Genomic DNA, 7,570 nt, shown 5'->3' with positions numbered 1-7,570 from the left:
GTAAGTCACCCTCAGATGAGAATCTTGCAGCCAAGAAATTGACTCAATTGCTTAACTTTACCATGTACCTCACAAATACCACTGTGCAATTTGGTTAGAAAATGCATTTCACTTCCTTTTGTCTACTTAGAACTGAAGCCAAACCCTTGGAAATCCCTTTTATCTAGGAAAAAAATATGAGAAAATATTGAATCCCCACCCTCTTTCAGTTTAGAGGTGAAAAAATTACAATTTTTGCATGAAAGCCATGCAGTTCAGCTCTGAGCCTGGCAACTTTTAGTGGTTGTAGTAGTTAGGCATTATTGAGACCTTCTCATTTACAGTCTGTCAAATATTTTTAATTTGAGGATACCTTTTCCCCTGGAAAACTTGAAATGTTGGAGAAGAAACTATCCCTGGCTTGGAATTTGAAGCCCTGGGTCACTGGTCATCCTTAATTTTTAAATAATTACTGGACCAGGTAGTGGCAGACTGATTGCACAGAAACCTGACATGGTTTTTGAAAATTGGATTCCTTCTAATTAAAAACACATTGTGAATTCTCTGAAAGGAAAAAAATTCATAGTATGGCTGATTCCTATTACAGCTGTTGCTGTCACACCATGGATTCAGCTAACCGAACCATTTTTTATGAATTACATTTAGTTTGAATTCTGACACTTTTAATTGAGTGAGTATTTTTTCATTATTTTACTGGAGATGGATTGCAATAAATCTGACTACAATGTTTCTGATCCACATTTTTTTTAAAAAATCAGAACCAAAGTGATGACCTGCAAATGTTTTGCTTATTTTTGTTCTATTTACTCCAGAATTCTCCTCCGGTAGGGACATCTTCACTAAAGGGCAAAAAATATAATGGTGTTAGTCCTAGGTTCTCACACACAAAAGCTATGAAGAAAATAACATGGAACCATTTTCACAAATAACAGACCAGCCCAGAGCTCTTAAAAAACAATGCAAGGAGACATTATACAGCTGTCCATAATGAAAAAAAGACAATTCATGTGGTTTAATTTTTTTTCTCAGAAACATTTTTGCTTCTGCTAGAATGGAGCATCATTACCCATTATCTGAAGAAGTTAATCCACAGAATTGTTTGGAGCTGATTTTCTGGAGTTCCACCTGAATATCACTACGTGTCCATGTGATTCATAGTATTCCAGAGAGTAACTTGCCTGGTGACACCAGAGGAGAGCTCTGTATGTCAAAATGAACCTGAGGCCTGATACCATAAATATCAATATAACAGTGCCAATGAAGCACAGTACAAAGAAGCTAATTCTGACATTCATTTTGGAAGCTGTAATTTAATTCAGCCATAAATGAGCTTGGTACAAATATTAATTTGAAGTTGCTTATAGTTCTCATCTGCTGGCTAAAGCTTGCAACCAAGAGGGGAAAGGTCTTGCTATACTGCTACAAATAAGTAAACAATCTTTTCTGCCAAGAAGACTCCTGTGTAAATGCAGAGTCAGGGAATAGTTTTTCAACTAATTTATCCTGCATATGGATACTGGGACACTAGAGATGCTACATAACAGTCTCTACCTACAAATATTTCCCAAAGGACAAGAGAACTTCAATTGCACCTAGTTTATAATAAATCATTGCCATGGACTGCTGCTAGCCCACATTAGAGAAGCACTGTGGACAGGGTGACATCTGGGTGAGCAGTCTGGCTCAGCCTTAGGAGCACAATTTCCACCTGAGATCAAAGCAAGGCAAGGTCAGAAGCTGGGAAGAGGACTTGAAGAGGACACCCAGAGTATTATTGCAACATTTTACCTGGCAGATGCCACCATATTTATTGATATGAAAATTTCCTCCCTCCATATCAGCCACTGAAACCTCCCTCTGTGGAATTATCTTTATTTTCAGCATAGCTCTATTAAAATATTTTGTTAAACTCCTGAAGTTTTACTGTGTCTAGAATGTACATTCATTATTCAGGAAAAATTATCGCTAAAGTCAGTAGGACTTTAAAGTAATGAATGATGTGTTTATTGTAGTTGGCTGCTTGGCTGGAACACATTGCATTTTTATGAGTAATTTCTGTGGACTACATATATATGTGTTCATACGTATAGATTTGTACATTTGCGTATATATGTATTTTTGATTTTGATCTTCAACCTTATGATTTTGTATCAAATATTCCTGAAGAGAACACTAAAATCAATTAACAATGGTACATCAAAAAGCTAAAAAGGAGGGCCAAAGTAAGGTATCATTGAATTAACTTTCAGATAATCCTGAAATGTGTAATAGTGTCAAGCCAAATCTGGAAAGCATTTATAAAATAATGCAGGATATAGTTGAAAAAAAAATTAAATTTAGTTTCCTTATTTGTCTTTTAAAAATAAGATTTTGCAATACATTTCCTATAGTTTTTATCTAATAACCAGAGCCAATATAAATATGAAGGAAACGTCAATTTTAAAGGCATCTTTTGAGAGGGAAAACACTTTTAGTTTGGTATTACTTTCACAGAGAAAAACTATATTCAATTCCATCAAGCCCTGTGTTTTCAAATATTTTGTGGTTCTGGCTTAATTCCAGAAAGGGGAAAAACTTCAAAGTTAAGGATCAAGCCTAAAATATGACAAAGTTGGTCAAATTAAAGATGGTAACCTGTTGTGATAAACAGTAGGGAGGGAGTGATCTCTGACCCTGGATTTCCTTCCTTTTGCTCAAATCATAACAAAACTCAAACACAGATGAATTTCTTTTGCTATTGCAATAATATGTCTTTTTATTTTGGAAGCAAATAAAGTCTAGAATGTCTGCATATGTGTGTTGCTAATAAAACATTTCATGCCTCAGATAGCTACAAAACCTGACTCCCCTTTCCTGGGGAACTGTTCTGGGTTCTTTGTGCCTACAGGGCCTTGCAAATACCCTTCTCCTCCCTTTGGCCAGCATAGGAATGCGATCATAGTATCCAGTGACATGCAGTACAGTAGCATGTTGTTCTACCTCTAACAGGACTGCTATTTGAGAAAAGTCAAGGTCCACACATGGAAACATCATTGATAGGCCCATTGATAGAGCTTGAGAAACTGGACAATGTTTTGGGCTCGAAGCCAATCACCCTTATTGCAATTTCCTGTAGCAGGACAAATCAATGAACATGCAGGAAAGATTGAGGGGTGTGTGGAAACTACACATGTTGCTGTATCTTATAGGTTAAAAATTTTCCATTTCCATCTGTTCCTTAAAGGAAAAGTTTGTGAGCATATTTTTTCCACAAAAAAAAGTATCTGCTTTCTGTAGAAAATTAGAGCTATTCATCAGACAGCCAAACACCTGCAAGCCAAGTATTTCTGGCTGAAAGTATTGATCCTCTCAGGAGCATGGGATTTGGTGCTTCATTCCCATGCTCTCTGTGAGGGGCTCACAAGTGCCACATTTTCAGTGTCTTGTGTGGCTGAGTTTGAGTGGGACGGGAGCGCATGTGACAGCAGCGCTGCTGTGGAACAGAACTGGGCTGTAGCTGATATCCCACTCCAACCCTTCTGCAAGGCCTGGAGCTGCCTGCAAGCAAGACAGGGCAGTGGGGATGCTCAAGGGCCTTGGGCTGGAAAAAAGCTCCACGATCAGGTTAAGCAGACAAAGATTCTGATACAGCACTGCAGAGAGCAGTCATATCTTCAAATACTTAAACCTACCATTTGCATGCTTCATGTTTTTTACTGTGAGTTTGCAGATGGAACCTTTGTTATTTTACTGTTATAAAACCAAATATTTTCAGATTTTCCAATTAAAAACAGATCAATAAGCTCAAATAGTTTATGGAAAGTAATGGGCCTCACTCTGCTCCAGTAAACTCAGAGACATTAATTGGGCAGTAGATTACCAAGAACAGAAGCTTGGTAATGCTTGAATTTAGATTAGAAAGAAGTTTTTTACAACAAAGGTGGCAAAACACTGGCATGGGTTGCACAGAGAGGTGCTCCATCCCTGGAAACACTCCAGGTCAGGTTGGATGGGGCTCTGAGCAGCCTGGTTTGTTGGAGAGGTCTCTGTGTATTGCAGAGGGGTGGAATAGATGGCCCTTAAAGGTCCCTTCCAACCCAAACTACTCCCTGAGTCTATAGATATTTGTTAATGGTTCCAACAACTATTTTTTTTTCAGAATTGCATTTTAGTTTTGGTCAAACTGAGTTTTGAAATACAGCTGGAAAAATAAAAAAATACTCAAGAAAAGTATTAATTTTTGCAATCCAAAATATTTAGTTTTACTTCAAAAGAATGATTTAATTTTTGGTTTTGGGCTGTTTCATGTTTTTAAAAGCTTTTTCTCTTTCCTTTTAAAATTTAGAGCAATTTAAAAATGGACAGATTAAAAGCTTGTTTTGAACGTTTTTGAAAGTGTTTTGGCAGTTCTAAAATGAACCACTCCATTTTGAAAGCACTAAAATGAAGTGCTTTGACATTTTAGATTTTTTTTCTGCATTGTTTCATCTGAGACTATTTGCTAAATTCCATTCAAATCCATGAAGAGTCTCACTAACCCTGAAATTCATTTGTGTGGTGTATTTATTATTTGTCAGACAGCAGTGGTTCATTAAACTCTGCATCAGTTCAACCTTAAATAATGGGAAAGAATTCTTAATCGTGCCATGTTTATATACAACTACCATTCTCACTTCCTTTATAATTGCTGCCCTAAGGGGCACTCAGCTGTGCAGAGCCACATTTACCCCTCTGGGAGAAGAGGTGGGAAGACAGACCTCAGGCTCTGAGCTGGTGTTCTTCCTCCTCTCCACCCAGGAGAGTATTCCTGGAGTACCCATATCTCCCCTACAGCTCACACCAGTGTTTCTGTAGCCTCTTGCTGAGCTCTGCCTTCCTCCCATCAAAGGAAAACTCTTTGCTGTTCGTGTCACTCTATGTGGTCACTGCACTTCTTATGCTTTATTACCTTCTTTCTTACCTTTTTACCATTAGTGAGGGTTGGCCTGTTTATACTCCAACTGGTTTAAATGTTTCTAAAAGCCATTCACCTGCAGTAGCACTCAACAGCTGGCATGCCAACATTTTTGTCTTTTCTGGCTGCTCAGCTTCAGCAGGGCTATTCACAGCTTGCACTTTGCTAAGGTCCTTGGTATCACCCTTACACATTTCCTGTATTACATGAGGATCAGGTTCCAGTAGTTAACAAGTCGAAAAATATTCCTGGGGGAGGAGAGGAACTAGGTAGATAAGTGTGCTCCACATGTGCACTTTATTTTGGGAATTGCTGCCTTCATCCAAGTGAGAAATAATTGTGATCAAACATGGCTCTGAAACATGGTACTCCAGATCACACAGAAATGCCTTTGTACTCTGAACGTTCCAGTCCAGCAAGGCCAGAGTATGATGGGATGTCAACTGCTCAGTGCCTGAATCTATAAAAATAGTCTCTGGGTCAAACTTTGCACTACTGTAATTGGGAATAGCTCCAGTAAAATCAGTATCTCCACATTTATTCTCTTGACATTTAAAGCCAGGTTTGGCCCACTATGTGGACAGAGTCCAACTGGAAACTAGGGCCAGCCTGACTTATGGGAGAGGAGATGAGAACTGACTCTCCTGCAGTTAGTTAGCCTCAATCCTCACGTGTCTCCCAGATATAACTGTTCTGACCTCAGTGGAATTGATCCTAATTTATGCCACTGTAACTGAGATTGCAGTGTGCATTGTTTGAATTCTGTTGGGTGCGCCTTCTTCCAGATGGAAACTATTTGCAAACTATAAAAGCCTCTTTCCTAACATTGAGGCTTGCCATATCTGAAATTTTTGGTGGGGCAGGGGAGTGGAGAAAAGGATATAATGCCAACTTTGTGCTTAGTGCTACCTAGTGACATTAAATTCTGCAGTGTTCTATTAAATTATCAGTGCTAATTAGGGGATTAGAACACTTCAGTCCTCTCATCCAAATTACATAATGTGTTCCAAGATCACCCAAAAGAAGGGAGGAGGTAGCTTTAGGAAATTCAAAATGGCAACATGGTGATTCTGTGCAGGCCTTTTTTCCTATATGGGTGTTCCTGCTAATTGATTCCTCTTGCATGTGCAGCTTCTGTTTTTTCCAGCTTTACATATTACATTGCTGAAGCATTTGATGAATGGGATGCTGTGCAGCTGAAAGATCCCACGTCTCCAGTGGCTCACTTGGCGTTCTCAGACTGACTGACTGGCAGAGTTGCAGCTCTCTGACAAGGGGAATGCCTGCTTTTCTCTCAGAAGAGCAACTTTTAAGTGCACCATAAAGGCAAGATATTATACACACATATGAGTTTGTCTGTCTGTATACACATGTATTTGTGTGTGGATGGATGTGTTTTTGGAGTGAAAAGCCACTCTGCCTTCCTGTAATTGCACTGGAAACGTTCAGTTTGTCAGTGTGACTTTTTTTCCCTGTTAGCAATGAAATTTGGCCAGGAGTCCTAGCGTGCCATAAGAAATCAAGCCGTGACCACATTAAGCATGAATGGCAGGGCAAGGTTAAGGCCTGTAACACTATGCTGGGGTGACCTGTTGCAGAGTTAGAGGCTGAGGTGTGAGGCTGGGTCACATAACTATTTGCAAGTGAAGCACAAAATGAAGCTCAAAGCTGCTTTGACTATTTACTCTTTCAAGAGGCGTTTAGTGAGTATTTTTTATTTTCAAAGCATATTTAGAGAATTTCAGCTGCAGGGCTTGTAGCCAACCTTCAGAAATCAAACCAGAATATTTCTTAATTTTACCTACAAGTACACTCATGGCATATTCCTACTTACTCTACTTTCAATGATTTGAAAAGCTTTTCTATAAACTCATGTACAAAGAGACTGCTGAGAAGCATCTGACGGAGACAGAGATGTTCAGCTGCAGTGAAATAAAGCACAAAATCACCCAACCAGCAACAGGAGTAGGTTGGCGGGTCTTTCCTGTGATCAGCGCTGGAGTTGTTTAGGAAGTTAGACATTCTCTTAAAGAAGAAAAAAGAGAGATGCCAGGGAATTGTTTGCAATACCTATAAACTTTCTGCCCTAAATCAGTCTCCTGAAATACTGAAATGAATGCAGATGGAAAAAAAAAAAAAAAAAACCAAAACAAAACTGAGACATTTTTTATTTTTAAGCCTTCTTATTAATTTGTCTTTGCCTTTTTTTTTTTAATTTTTGATTTATTTTTCTTACTAAATTCTTTAGCCCAAGAGGTACATTTGAATGCAGCTTGGAAGGGAATTTGGCTCAGTACTGTAAGGCAGGCTAGGGAAGAGCCCTGTCTTAAAATAGACACAAAGCACAGTGCATGAATTGGCTTCTCAGATCCCACTGAAGCACAACCTGAACTTTGCCTTGTAGAGTAGCAAACTTGAAGAGCACAATGAAATCTTTCACCAGAACCAGGGCTGCAAAGGATCTGCTGTGTCCCACCCTTTCACAGCAGCAAACAGGCTCTGGTGAAGGTCCCCCACCCTACACCAGTTTTGCCTCTAAGAGTGCACACCTTTGTGTGGAGTCACTTGTGATTTATCTTTCTGTGATGAGAGGACAGTCTGGCTTTTTCATGCCTCAGTCAGTTAGAAAACTATTCA

General features: G+C 39.0%; 2 long non-coding RNA genes across 25 annotated transcripts in view; one reads left to right on the top strand and one right to left on the bottom strand.

Annotated features, from left to right (window-relative positions):
• Positions 1–7,570, bottom strand: part of LOC146766634 (uncharacterized) — a 113,365-nt gene that overhangs the window by 14,271 nt on the left and 91,524 nt on the right. The window lies entirely within an intron of this gene.
• LOC110483645 (uncharacterized) overlaps positions 1–7,570 on the top strand; it is a 192,923-nt gene that overhangs the window by 154,328 nt on the left and 31,025 nt on the right. For 22 of the 23 annotated variants that reach the window (XR_014957335.1, XR_014957337.1, XR_014957326.1 and 19 more), the window contains one exon: positions 6,065–6,259. The exons of the other annotated variant lie outside the window; for it this stretch is intronic. This is a non-coding gene — a long non-coding RNA (uncharacterized LOC110483645). The remainder of the gene's footprint in view (positions 1–6,064; positions 6,260–7,570) is intronic. 23 annotated transcript variants of the gene reach the window in all.

Source organism: Lonchura striata, chromosome 9 (genome assembly GCF_050655825.1).
Source record: "Lonchura striata isolate lonStrDom1 chromosome 9, ASM5065582v1, whole genome shotgun sequence".
Classification (NCBI taxonomy): domain Eukaryota; kingdom Metazoa; phylum Chordata; class Aves; order Passeriformes; family Estrildidae; genus Lonchura; species Lonchura striata.
Note: the sequence above shows the minus strand (reverse complement) of the source record. Positions and strands in the feature narration are given on the sequence as shown.